Below are 15201 nucleotides of genomic sequence, written 5' to 3' on the forward strand. Positions count from 1 at the left end.
CACTGACAGTGGCCTCTGCTATGATCTGAACGCTTGCGTCCCCTGCAAAATTCACGTGTTGAAATCTTAATGCAGTGGTATTAGGATGTGCGGCCTTTGGGAGGTGATTAAGTCTTGAGGGTGGGGGGCGCCTGGGTGGCACAGCGGTTAAGCGTCAGCTTTCGGCTCAGGGCGTGATCCCGGCGTTCTGGGATCGAGCCCCACATCAGGCTCCTCCACTATGAGCCTGCTTCTTCCTCTCCCACTCCCCCTGCTTGTGTTCCCTCTCTTGCTGGCTGTCTCTCTCTCTGTCGAATAAATAAATAAAATCTTAAAAAAAAAATCTTGAGGGTGGAAACTTCATAATGGGATTAGTGCCCCAATGAGAGACCCCACAGAGTTCCCTGACCCCTGCCACCACGTGAGGACACAGCGAGAAGCACGTGGTCCAACCACACTAGCACCTTGACCTCCAGCGTCCAGTCTCCAGAACCATGAGAAATAAATCCGTGCTGTTTACAAGCCACCCAGTCTGTGGTATTTTGTTAGAGTGGCTGGAACAGACCGAGACAGGATCTATCTGCTTTCTTCCGTTGAGATCCCCGCCCGGGGCCCTGGAGGCATGGACCCTCTGAGCCCTGGTGTGGGAGCACGTGCTTAAATAGTCCTCTTTTTTTTTTTTTTAATTGTGGTAACATATACATAAAATTTACCATTGTAACCATTTTAAGGGCACAGTTCAGTGGCATTAAGAACGTTCCCATTCTGGTGCAACCATCACCACCATCCATCCATCCATCTCCAGCGCTCTTTGCATTACCCGGAACTGAAACCTAACACCCATTAAACACGAACTCCAGCCTCTGCACCCCTGCACCCCCCGCAGCCGCCACTCTACTTTTTGTCTCTATGAATTTGGTGTGCCCGGCTTATTTCAATGAGCACAGTGTCTTCAGACTTCATCCATGTTGTTCGTGCATCCAGAAAGTCCTTCCCTTTGGGGGCACCTGGGGGGCTCAGTCGGTGAAGCACCTGCTTTCAGTTCAGGTCATGATCCCGGGGTGCTCTGATTGAGCCCCGAATCAGGTTCCCGGCTCAGCGGGGAGTCTGCTTCTCTCTCTTCCTCTGACTATCCCGCCACTTGTGTGCGCTCTCTCTCAAATAAATAAATAAAATCTTGAAAAGAAAAGAAAGAAAAGAAAAGAAAAGAAAAGAAAAGAAAAGTCCTTCCCTTTTATGGCAAAATAATGTTTCACAGCCCGGGTACGGCATGTTTTATCTATCCATTCACCTGTCTGCGAACCCACAGGTTTCTTCCAACTTCTGGCTGTTGTGAATTAAGCTGCCTTGCACACAGAGGTGCAAACATCAGTTGGAGTCCCTGCTTTCCATTCTTGTTGGCTTTCGGCTCTCTCCTCCACAGGACAGGCTCACAATCATATCGGTCCCCCTCCCAATTCACAAGCGAGAGGCAGCTATGGCTCGCAAGGTGGGGGTTGGAGGGTGGGGGGCTGGACAGCTCTCTGGGGCTCATAGGGGTGTTTCGCTCCCCGCTTGTAGGGCTCTCTAATGACTCTCCCTGGTGCACAGTGCGGGGCAGTTCTGGGAACTTCAGGCGGAATGTTTTGGCTGACCTCCCCCCTAAATGGTTGTTAAAATGGGGGAGTTGCATGGGTGAGGGATTATCGTTGCCTTAATTATTTTTGAGTCTTGAGAAATTAATCAGCGTCCCCATGATTGTTTACATTAGACCAGGCGAGAACCGACCCCAGCATAGCCGGCTCCTCCAGCTGCTCACAGATGTTGAAAGGGGCCATCAGGAAAACCTAGCAGGCTCACGAACAGTGGAGCTGAGGATATTTTCCTAATGATGTGTAACTCGTCAGAAACGAACTATTTGGTTTCTACCCCAAATTTAATTTACTCCATGACCCTGTAACACTCAGCGAGGAGGGAGTCTGAAAATAGTCTGCGGCTACTGAAGCCCTTTGAAAAGGGTGACTTTTCTTCCTGGGACAAAGTTAAGTATCTCCATCACCTGAAAAATAGGACCACAAATACAAAGGCCTGGACTTTGGAGGATCTGTGTTGTTTAGACTCGAAAACGGCATCCCGTTGGTTTATGCAAATAAGCAGATGCACGTCTGACCCCCAATTTGTTTTTACCTGTTCCTCTTACGGGTTTGTTTATAATAATAATAATGTCATCTTCAGTGAGAAAGGGCTCCCTGTTACCCCAAACCAGCCACAGGGAGAAATGGATTCCCTTGTCTATCCACTCAACAAATATTTATTGGAAAACTACGAGGAGTCAAGTAAATCAGCGGGGCTCCTTTGATGCAGAGCCTGAGGCAAGGGTGTGAGTGAAAGTGGTTTATTTCCTAGGAAGCGGGAGCGGGGGTGGGGTACGGCAGGGGGGAGGAGAACCAAGGAAGGGCATGCTGATGAGTGGGGTTTAGTCATGCCTCGGACACCTGAGAAAACAGGTGGTGGGGGTCTCAGGATCAAAATGATTGTGATGAAAAAATAGCAATGCTCAAAACATGATGGTGAATACAATAGGATGTAAAGCTCCTATCTGGTGTGACGTCAACCATGTATAGAAGAAGTAGGTGTGCACACACGCACACACGATCTTGACGTTCAGAGATGATACCACTATGATCATTTGATGGCCGAAGGATACTCTGTAGCACGGATATATCATAATTTGTTTTTCTGTTGTGGGATTATTTGTGGCTTCTGGGTTTGTACCGCTAAAACCAATACTGCAGTGGAGACCTTGAACACTAACCTGGGTCTGAATGCTTGAAAATTTCCTGGTGCCGATTTTCAACATTGCAATTACTGAGTCGGGGAAAAAAAATGAGTATGTTTAAGGTTTTTCATAACCGTTGTCAAATGACCTTCCAGAACAGTTGAAGTGCGGACCTACGTTTTCAGAAAACTGCTCCACTCTTGGATTGGATTGATTAACCTGTTTTGTCAAAGGAAATCAATCTGGTGATGTGTCCTGAGTTTTTAAATGCTTTTATTTGCATTATAAAAGTAACAGAAATTCATTCGATGATACTGAGAAAAGAGAGAACAAAAGCAGCACCTTGGTTCTAACTTGCCAGAGACATTTCCAAAGTCACTTTTTCCATAAATTTAGCTAAAATATATTATAATTTTAAAGTAGTTTTGGTTTCCGTCTCTTTTTATTTTTTTGCAATTGTCCCCCCTCCTTTTTACATCACAAACATGCGAGCCCTGTTTTGAGTCTGCCCAGGGAAGCATACATATGCGCACATACGTGTGTGGTCAAAACAAAACTAGACATTTCCCTTTTTTTCTTTTGCCTTCTGCTCTTGGCCTATTTTTCTTTGATTATTATTTTTAAACAGGGGATTGAGAGATGGTTTCCGAGTGACCTATTTATATCCTCACTGAGATAACTCTTGAAGACCTAATACACGGATGCCTTAGGGAGGAAGTTGTGTTTTCCAAAAGTTTTCAGAATGTTTTAAAAGCTCCACACGAGATGTTGTGTCCGTTCGACAAAAACGCCCTTTTGTGAGCCCGAGACTGCCTCTGGCCAACGCAAGCTTGGAAACGCGGTTTTTCTGGTAGCAGGTGTCTCTCAACGCTCGGGTCAGAGTAGGAGGGGCAAGCAGGAAGCCTTGAACTCCTCTGCTCTCTATTTATTTACGAATTCTATCAGGTTGACCATTGGAACCAGCGAGTCGATGAGGTGTCATGGTTGACCAATGCAAGTTAAACAACTTCCTTGCTCTTTAAAAAAAAAAGTCCACTTCTCTTCTTTTCTAAGCATTCTTTCCCTCTCGTTCTGTGTTTGTGCGGTGTTGACGGTCAGCGGAGGTGGCCAGGACAGAGTGGTGACAAGGACAAAAGAGCACGATAACACTTGAAGTTTGGGCCGACAGAGGGGTGAGAGGTCAGAAAAGCAAACAGAGATCAAGGGGCACAGATAAGGGGGGGGGGCAAAGCCCATGCAAACACTGGCCCGCTGGGACGGTGGCAGTCTGAGCAGCAGCACGGGGCGGGCTGGGCGCCTGGCTGTCCCACCCGGGAAGTCTGCTGGCCCAGCCCAGCTGCACTCTCTCCCCTCTCGCCCTGCTGAGAACCGGCCCTCCTTGAGTTCTTCCTGGGGACCCCGTCCTTGCTGAAAACTGAAAGCAGCTGGCAGGTAGCTGTGTCTGGGGCAGAGGGAACGCAGACCTTCGCCAAAGGCAGAGCCCTGATGTTGCTTATGCCAAAGAAGCTTTCTTGCTTCGTGTCTGTTTCAGGAACACTTTGATTATCCGTAAGAGCAAGGGCGGGTACTGGGAACAGGGTTCTCAGTGTGTGAGAGGCTGCTCGTAGGAACCAGCAAAAGAAAAAAAAAAAAAAAAAGACGTGTGGTTCTTTAAATTAAGTCCTCGCTTGGGTTTCCCAGAAGCAGGGCCGGAGGCAAAGATTTCTGTGCAAGTTGTTTATTTGGAAGGTGAAAGTAGGAGAAACACCAGAAGGGAAGGGGGCAGTTGGGATGGCCCAGGAAACCAGTAACGTTTGAATTATCGAGCAGATTACCAGGGCGGGCAACTGGGCTAAATGTCCCCAGGGAGTTCTGAGACCAGCATAGGGCAAACTCCAGAGTTATCCCCTCCAAGAGGAATGGGAGCTAAGCCATTTGTCCTTCAAGTCCTGAGTCACTGGTTGAGGATTTTTCCAGAAGGCATTATGTCCCTCCTTGGCTTGTCCTCACTCTGGCTGAGTGTCCTCCCAGTGGCCAGACAAAGGCGAGGAGTCGGGGTGCGGCAGTGGGACCCCGAGAGTGGGTGCCTCTAAAGGGAAGTGGGCGTTCTCAGTACTTAAGAAAATTCAACATTCCACTCAAAAACACATGCGAGATTCAGCCAGGAAAGTCCTCAGTACTTGCTCCCCTCCGCAGGGATCATTCCATCCATTTCATTGATCAAAAGAGGCAAGAATGGTCTTCCTCCCTCAGCCCTTATACCTATCCGGTGGCTTTTTGTTGTAAACCCCAGGAATGTGTTTTATGTAATGAGGTTTGTTGTTTTTATTGTTTGGGGTATTAATTACCCCTTTGTACAAATCCAGGATTATAAGGCAATGTGATACGAATTACAGTTTTCCAAGGCTCCAGCGAAAATCTGGATAAAACAATTAAAGAACTCAGTGGACAACCGCGGAGCCGCCTGTGTCTACTTTGCCAAGTCCCTGATTTGTGAGATAGCAGCCTCCTGACAATTTTGATGTATGTTTCACATACTCCTCTATTATCTTAATTTGTAACATTTCTTTTAGACTCACCTGAGGGCATGTTCTTTCAGAAACTCAATTATGGGCCGTTAGTTGTTTGACAACACTTTTGGCAAATGGTTATTGCGGGAGTAGGGTCTGGGTGTTTGACTGACAGCAGGACAAAGCGGGCTTTCAACAGGTGCCTTGGGGAGGGGACCCCAGGGGTAAGAGAAGCCTCCCGAATGGGGTACGCATCCAACAAGGAGTAGACGGAGGAGTGTCATTCAAGAAGTGTTTATTGAGCATTTACCATGTGCTAAAACAGTGATTCTTTCCTGGTCTCAACGCTTTACATGCTTGAAAATTATCGAAGACTGCAAAGTGCTTTTATGTCCGTGGGGTGATAGCTATGGATATTTTCCATATTAGAAATTAAAAGAGAAAATATTCAAATTGTATTCTTAATTCATTCAAAAAATAGCCATAAGAAGACCATTGCATGTTAACGTAAGTAACGTATTTTTATGGAAAATAACTCTGTTTTCCAAAACAAAAGAGATGCATAGCAGGGAGAACGGCGGCATTGCTTTACATTTGTGCAAATCTCTTTTATGTCTGGCTTGATAGAACGCAGCTGGACTTCAATATCAGCTTCTGCATTCAATTTATTGGAATATGTTGTTTTGGTTGGAGTCTATCAAGAAAATCTGGCCTCGCACAGATACAGGGTTGGAAAAAGGAGGAGGATTTTAATAGCCTTTTAGATAATTGTGGATTTTTTTTTGATGCAATACCCAAATTTGACAGTTCCCAAACTAACTTCCTTCCTCCCCTCCCCCTTCCTTCCTTCCTTCCTTCCTTCCTCCCTCCCTCCCTCTATCCCTCCCTCCCTCCTTCCTTCCGAACCACTGTAACCATTTTAAGCATACATGTTGCTTTGCAAAAGATTAAGCTTTCTTGCTTCTTGTCTGTTTTAGGAACAAGTTTGATTCCCCCTAAGAGAATGAGCAGGTGCTGGGAACAGGGGTCTCAGTTTGTGAGGCGCTGGTATGCACATTTCGACCGAATCGAAGAGGAACCAGCAAAAGAAAAAAAAAAGTCAGTTGAAGACTCAACTTTTGACGTGTGCTTCTTTAAATGGACATCGTTGTGCAGCCATCTCCAAGGTCCACCTCCAGACCTCTTTTCATCTTGCGAAACTGAAACTCTGTCCCCATTCAACACTGATGGCTCATTCCCCTCCCCCACAGCATGTGGCCACCACCAGTCTACTTCCTGTCTCTACGAATTTGACTACTTTGGTACTTCATATGCATGGAATCGTATAGTATTTGTCCTTTTACGACTGGCTTATTTCACTTAGCATAATGTCCTCAAGGTTCATCCATGTGGTAGCGTGTGTCAGAATTCCCGTTGTTTTTTGGCTGAAAAATACTCCATTGTATCCCACGTTTTATTTATCCATTCATCCATCAATGGACACTTGGGTCACTTCCGCCTATTGGCCGTTGTGAATAATGCTGCCGTAAACATGGGGGTGCAAATATCTGTGTGATATTTGCTTTCAAGTCTTTGGGGTATGCATCCAGAAGCAAACCTGCCGCGTTGTATGGTGATTATGTTTGTAATGTGATTAGGAACAGCCATATTGTTGAATAGTAGTTTCTTAGAAGTTAGTTACAACGTGGAATCTGAAACCACAGCAATTAACTTTCTGTGATGTTACATTAACATTTATTAGTTTCTCTTTTTTTTTTTCCAAAGATTTTATTTATTTATTTGACTGAGAGAGAGACAGCCAGCGAGAGAGGGAACACAAGCAGGTGGAGTGGGAGAGGAAGAAGCAAGCTCCCAGCGGAGGAGCCCAATGTGGGGCTTGATCCCAGGACCCTCGGATCACGCCCTGAGCTGAAGGCAGACACTTAACGATTGAGCCACCCAGTCGCCCCAACATTTATTAGTCTCTCTTGTACTTGGAATGAATCTTTAACCCACGCAAGATTCTTAAAACAGTATGCATGGGTCATTTGGAATAGATCGGCACAGTGAATTTTAAAGATCTCCCCACAAATGATTCCTTTTCAATACAAGCTAAAATAATCACGTTCGTTCATATCACTGCCGATATTAAAGTCTTTCAGGTATTTCAAAGCTGTCAAGTTCACAGTGACAGATATAAGTTTTCTAAAAATCTAATTTTCCCTTGAAAGCTTTGTGTTTTATCCTTGGCAACCAATGCTGTCAGATGTTTTCCTTGAAGTGACAGGCTCACTTTGTTCATTTTCGAGAACATGTCTGCCAAATATCCAAGCGTGAATCACCAGAGCTTGTCACCTTTCAAGTAATCACGATATTCCAGAGAGGGAAGAGCTCTGGTTCAGTGTGCAAGTCAAACAACTGCCCAAGTGCTCTTGTGTGAGGCGGCTGTCCTCCTTTGCTACACGGAGTTACCGGTGGGAGAGTCTGTGTCGTGTGAGCAGAGGTTTGGTTCTTGGATTCCCCACGAAAGAGTTACATCGGGGTTTACACTCAAAGACAGCGGGAAGGAAAGTAGAGAGCACAACACAGTTTATTAAGGACCGCACATTCTCTCTCTCTCTCTCTCTTATTTTTTATTTTTTTATAAAGATTTTATTTATTTATTTGACAGAGAGAGACAGCCAGCAAGAGAAGGAACACAAGCAGGGGGAGTGGGAGAGAAAGAAGCAGGCTCCCAGCGGAAGAGCCCGACATGGAGCTCGATCCCAGGACCCTGAGATCACGACCTGAGCTGAAGGCAGACGCTTCACTTACTGAGCCACTCAGGTGCCCCAGGATCAGTCAGGATTTAACACAGTTCATCAACGTGACTGTTTGGTCAGGGACACACTTCGGTGACACTGTGTTCTTTTACCGTCCATGTGTTGGCAGGGAAACAGAGACTATGCTCCAGTCTAGTCTGGTTACTGCCTCTCTTTGGGCTAAGGCTACAGCAGGTCCCCCCCCCACCCCCCACACCTGCTTTTGTGCCATCAGTGTAAATATCACCACAGTGAAGAAGGCAAATAACAGCTTAGGGGATTTTTCATGGGTTATGTTTGAAACAGAACGTTACGTTAGTTTCAGGTGTCCAACGCGGTGATTCCACAACTCTGTATCTTACGTTGTGCTCCCTGAGAGTATGGCTTCCATCTACCACCGTACGGGCTCTTACAGTCCATTGACTATAGATTTCCTGTGTTGCACCTTCCTTCCCCCTGACTCATTCATTTTAGAACTGGAAGCCTGGACCTCCCATGCCCCTCCTGTCACCCAAATACCCTCCCCCCGCCCATCCTCTCTGGCCACCACCAATGTGTTCACTGTATTTATGGGTCTGTTTCTGCTTTGTTTGATTGTTTTGTTTTTTAGATTCCGCATATAAGTGAAATCATACGGTGTTTGTCTTTCTCTGTCTGACTTATTTCACTTAGCATAATGCCCTCTGGGTCCATCCATGTTGTCCAAACGGCAAAAAAAATCTCATTCTTTTTTACGACTGAGTTCTAGTCCATTTATACATGTGCCACATTTTCTTTATCCATTCGTTTGTCGATGGACACTTAGGTTGCTTCTGTATCTTGTTTATTGTAAATAATGACACATAGTATTTCTTTAAAGATTGTATTTATTTGAGAGAGAGAATGGGAGCACAAGCAGGGGAACAGCAAGCAGAGGGAGAAGCAGGCTCCCCGCTGAGCGGGGAGCCTGACACTGGGCTTGATCCCAGGACCCCAGGATCTGACCTGAGCTGAAAGCAGATGCTAAACCGACTGAACCACCCAGGCGTCCCATCACTTAGTATTTTTTTGAGACTAGTTTAGATTTCACAGACTTCCTGAAAATTGTCTCAGGACAGTTCTGGTCTGCACTCTGTCCTTTGAGAACCTCTGTGCTAAATACGTTCTTGCTGGACTAAGAAGTCAAATACATACTAAACACATGTGTAGTTTATCTTCTTTATTTGTTTAAGCTATTTATTTTCGCTCTTCAAAAATATCACAGATCTGTAACAGAAAATGGACTAAAGCAAATATATGACTATAAAAGTCCCTAGTAACCTCATCATCCACAAACAACTATTATTAATAATTTGCTCTCTTGGGGGCGCCTGGGTGGCACAGCGGTTAAGCGTCTGCCTTCGGCTCAGGGCGTGATCTCGGCGTTCTGGGATCGAGCCCCACATCAGGCTCCTCCGCTGTAAGCCTGCTTCTTCCTCTCCCACTCCCCCTGCTTGTGTTCCCTCTCTCGCTGGCTGTCTCTATCTTTGTCGAATGAATAAATAAAATCTTTAAAAAAATAATAATAAAAAAATAAAAATAATAAAAAAATAAAATAATTTGCTATCTTTGCTTTCAGATAAATACCGATATCTACATCTATTTATTTACAGATATACTTTTTAAAGATTTTATTTATTTATTTGACAGAGAGAGAGACAGCCAGCGAGAGAGGGAACACAAGCAGGGGGAGTGGGAGAGGAAGAAGCAGGCTCATAGAGGAAGACCCTGACGTAGGGCTCGATCCCACAACTCTGGGATCACGCCCTGAGCCGAAGGCAGATGCTTAACCGCTGTGCCACCCAGGCGCCCCTACAGATATACTTTTTAAAAAATGGAATCATATTAAACAAGCTGTTATATGACCTGCTTTGTTCGTGGAACAATATGGCATAAATATTTCTCTATGCAATTAAACATTTTTACACACACACAAGTTACAAATGCAAAGCAAATATAAAACAAATGGTTGGTATCACGTCCTAGGGCCACAACCAAAATGTATTTTAACCAAACCCAATTATTGCGAATGTAGCTTATTTCCTATCACTTTGCTATTGTAAGAATTCTCTTCCTACCGTTGTTATACCTGAAATGTTTGATAGATACTTAACGTTTTCTTTCTTACTATACGTATTCATAGTGGGGTTGGTAGATCATGGAATCTTCACATCTTGAAATAAAAATGGATTTTGTTTAATCGTCCTCCAAAAAGTCGTATCAACCTACTCTTTCATTGGGCAGTAGAAGGAAGTCCGGGTGCCAGCTGCTGTTTGTTTGTTTGTTTGTTTGTTTGTTTGTTTGTTTGTGAGAGTGAGTGCAGAAGAGTGCAGGCAGTGGGGGAGGGGCAGAGGGAGAGAGAGAATCCCAAGCACGCCCAGCGTGGAGCCGGATGAGGGGCTTGAACTCAGGACTCTGAGATCATGACCTGAGTTGATGTCGAGACTCGGTTGCCTAACTGACTGAGCCACCCAGACACCCCCAAAGGTACTCTTTTTGAAAATTACCATTTTAACCATTTTTATGCCTATAGTTCAATGGCGTTATTTAAGAACGTCTACGCTGTTGTGCCCCCTGTCCGTCACCAGAGCTTTTACCCTGCTCACCTGAACTCTGTCCCCAGTTAACGCTCACTGCCTGTCCCCTCTCCCAGCCCCTGGCAGTCACCCTTCTACCTTCTGTCTCTATAAATGTGATGACTCGTACGGTATTTGTCTTTTTGGTGACTGGCTTATTTCACTCAGACTTAATGCCCACTGATATTGACAGCCTGCTTTCACAAGCCCTTAAGTGGCAACACCAGGACCACTTGATTCCACTGTGTTTGCAACTGGACAATCTCAGGATTGCCACGTTCCTAAACAGATTTGGTCAGCAAAGGCGATGTATAAACAGAGATCCTTCTCTTTGGAGGGATAATTTGCCTAATGCATCATCAGAAGAAATGACGTTAGCATCACTGTTGATGAGCCTTCCACTGAATGTCTATCTATTGAGTTGAACAACCAAAACGGGACTTTGGGGCATGTATTTCCTTGCAATGTCGGTGGTGAGGCTCCGCGGCTCTTGTCCCAATGGAAGGTTGCAGAGTTGGCTTTGTCGATGGAAACGCCAGTGGAGTACAGCATTCACGCCCCCAAGCGCTGGGTCTGCGACCTTCCAGGTCTTTATTAAAATTAAGGTATTGGCAGAATCTGAAGAATGCAGACGCTCCCAGGATTGCAGAGAATGCTAGAGAGAAGTTGAAGACTTGTCTTTTTCGGAGGCTGATAATGGTAGGATCCGACTTCTCCTGAGGGCTTGGTCTGGGCCAGGCACTTGGTCATTGACTGTATTAGCTCATTTCATTGTGCCCAAATGCTATGCAGGGTTTCTTCTCTATGACATTTTTTCAAACGAAGAAACGGAGGATAGACAGATTAAATAAATTCCTAAAATTGCAATAGGTGGCAAATCAGGATTTGAATCCAGGTGCTCCAGTTCTGAACCCGTGGGGCTTCATAAACCAACCTAAGATCGCTGATCTCACAACAGATGGCCGAGTATTTATTAGACCGATCTGTTGAAGGGAAAAACCTCTTAAGAGCCATGTAACCATTTCATTTATGAATATCAATAAGTACTATATTCAAGTTATATTCCTTGCAATTATGGAAACACAAGATAAATTTTTTTTTTCCAGAGCACCTGGGTTGCTCAGTCGTTGAGCGTCTGCCTTTGGCTCAGATCATGATCCCGGGGTCCTGGGATCGAGCCCCTTGTCAGGCTCCCTGCTCAATGGGGAGCTTGCTTCTCCCTCTCCAATTTCTCCCTGCTTGTGTTCCCTCTCTTGCTGTCTCTCTCTGTCAAATAAATAAATAAAATCTTTAAAAAATAAATTTTTTCATTTTAAAAATTCTTTTTATTATTATTATGTTCAGTTAGCTAACATATATAATTAGTTTATATATCGTTAGTTTTTGATGTAGCGTTCAACGATTCATGAGATAATTTTTTTTTTTTAAAGCAGTCGTTTTTGAAAATACCTTGTGGGGTTCTGCAAACAAGAACATTCGAAAACCCTGTTCAGTTTACAAACGCTGTCGTAAGAGAATAATGATGATCTAATCTGATGGGAAAGGAGGAATAATAAAAAAAAAATTATTTAAATGTAATCCACGAAAAACAATGCTCTGATCATCCTTTTAATGACCTTACTTTACTTTACTTTAATTAATTAATTAAAGCAGGAACTTTTTTTTTTAAGATTTTATTTATTTATTTGACAGAGATAAAGACAGCCAGCGAGAGAGGGAACACAAGCAGGGGGAGTGGGAGAGGAAGAAGCAGGCTCATAGCAGAGGAGCCTGATGTGGGGCTCGATCCCATAACGCCGGGATCATGCCCTGAGCCGAAGGCTGACGCTTAACCGCTGTGCCACCCAGGCGCCCCAAAGCAGGAACTTTAGGTAACATCAATGCAATATTAGACGAGATAAGAGGCTATTCTCAATGTAGTACATGAAAATTACTTCCTTTACGAAAAACAGAATTGGGACTAACCCTGTGCTGAGAAGAACGTTAGTAAACAAAGCAGGGGTGCAAGGCACCCAAACGTCCAGAAACCCGGCAAGTGTAAGTAAAATTTAATATATGAAGCTATGCACTAGCAGAATAAGCCTATGCGTTGCATCCAGGATTATGACAGCGGATTAAGCAAAACCCAGAGGGAGGGGACAGCTGGCGATACGACTCCGAACCGCCTATTGAAAATTTAAAGAAGTTTTCTGTTTTCCGATCCCTACCATGCCCGTCTTCTACTTCACTGCAAGAGGCAGATCATTACAATCCCCCCAGGAGCCCATCAGGGGGATCTCGGGGCAAAGAGGTCACGTGATTCAATTGCAAGAATATTTGATGAGTACCCACAAGGAGCTCGGAGCTGTGGTGGTTGAGGACGGTTTGGGGGGAGAGAGAAGAGCTGGATTAGACAAAGGTGCTAGTTCTTCCAGAGTTTATGGTCTTCTTAGGAGAGGAGGTAGAAAGTGCACGAAGTAAGAAGAATGCAGGGAGAGAGGAAAGGAGCAAGTGGGCGTCGCGCTCAGTGAGTACCTGGTGAGTGCCTGGCAGAGAGACAGAGCGTAGGGATTGTGCTGGAAAGAAGAGACCAAGGTGGGACGTGCACCGTATCTAATAAAGGCATAGCAGTGGTCCCCCGACGGTCAGGCAGAGCAGAAGAATGGAGCCAAGAGCTCTAATGCACAAGAGATTTCCTAAAATACAAAAGGGTTGGAAACTACATATGGAAAGGTGCTGTGTCCCTGAGAATATCAACCCAGAATGACCATCACCAAGACATATTCTAATCAAAGTTTTGGACTTTTTTTTTTGTTGGTGGTGTTGTTAAAGATTTCATTTATTTATTTGACAGAGAGAGAGAGAACACAAGCAGGGGGAGAGGCAGACAGAGGGAGAGGGAGAAGCAGGCTCCCCGCTGAGCAGGGAGCCCAACGTGGGGCTCGATCCCAGGACCCTGGGATCATGACCTGAGCCAAGGCAGATGCTTAACCAACTGAGCCACCCAGCGCCCCAGTTTTGAACTTAAACAAACAAACAAACAAAGAAATCCTTTGGACAAAAGGCAAAACCAGCCAGTGACACAGAAAGGGAACTAGGTTATCATCAGACTTCTCACGGCACTGCGATATGCTGGATGAAAACCGAGTGACATGACTAGGACAGTCCCTTACTGAGGAACGTTCCAGAGGACAAGTTCCAGACAACCGAAATGGATCGAGGCAGTGCCATTAGGGCTGGTGTTGAGATTTCAACGTGAGTTACTGTAGAACTTGGATCAAGGGAGGGTCCGCGAGGAGACGGAACCACGGGTATGATGGCTGTAGGACGTGACAATGCAGGTAAGGAACAACCTTACAAATAGAGGGGACATGGGGAGACCATACTTGAAAATATTTTTAAACAGCTCTCAGAATTTAGATTAGAATATGGTGTTGCTCTTCCGAGACTGTGGATGTGGGTAATGGGGTAAACAACTGCCTTTTCACAGTCTTGTCCTTTTACCTGCCTGTGGAACAGGTCCCCCAGACATGCCATGGACTTTTATAATCTCTCTTTTATCAATTTTTTTTCTTTCCTTTTCTTTCCATTTCTTTTCTCTTCTCTCTTCTCTTTTCCTTGCCTTGCCTTTTTTTTTTCTTTTTTTTCCTTTCCCTTCCCTTCTCTTTTTCTTTTCTTTTCCTTTCCTTTCCTCTCCTCTCCTCTTCTTTCCTTTCCTCTCCTCTCCTCTCCTCTCCTCTCCTCTCCTCTCCTCTCCTCTCCTCTCCTCTCCTCTCCTCTCCTTTTCTTTTTTTTCTCTTTCCCTTTCCTTCCCCTTTCCTTTTCTTTTCTTTTCTTTTCTTTTTCTTTTTTCTTTTCTTTTTTTCTTTTTGTCAGGAGCCACTCTGGAGCCTGCTTATCTTACACTTTTCCTTCTTGACTTTGCAGGTTTCTGGTTCTGGGCGGAGGGCCTCTGCTCATTTCTATCGGCAGTCTTGCAGTATTCCTGGCTGTCTGGCTGAGAATGTTCTTAAATCTCAAAGAATATTTCTGTTCAGACCGACAAGGACTTTTTGGGTATTGCGTTATTCTCTAAATGTCTGTCCTGGACCACCGATAGCCACCGTCCACTTCTAACCAGATTATAAACAATTAATCCATCATTTCACTGGAATATTCTGTTCTGTTGAAAACACAGCCTTTCCCCATGAATTTATTAGTCATAAATGCTCAGCATGCTTTGTTTTATTTTTATTTATTTATTTTTTTTTTAAAGATTTTTTATTTATTTATTTGACAGAGATAGAGACAGCCAACGAGAGAGGGAACACAAGCAGGGGGAGTGGGAGAGGAAGAAGCAGGCTCATAGCGGAGGAGCCTGATGTGGGGCTCGATCCTGTAACGCCGGGATCACGCCCTGAGCCGAAGGCAGACGCTTTAACCGCTGTGCCACCCAGGCGCCCCAGCATGCTTTGTTTTAATGTCATCAAATGGCCAGTGGCTTAGTTCTCTTCTCTCCTTTTTGCGTCTTCTATGGCAGGAAGGAGAAAATGTTGGGTGCCCGTTCCTCAGAGCAAGCCTTTGCTTTTCTTCATGGCACTGACCACTAGGTGACTACTGTCTATGCATTCACCAACTGTCTC

This window comes from Ursus americanus, chromosome 14, assembly GCF_024610735.1.
Source record: "Ursus americanus isolate L20-20 chromosome 14, mUrsAme1.1.p, whole genome shotgun sequence".
Classification (NCBI taxonomy): Eukaryota; Metazoa; Chordata; class Mammalia; order Carnivora; family Ursidae; genus Ursus; species Ursus americanus.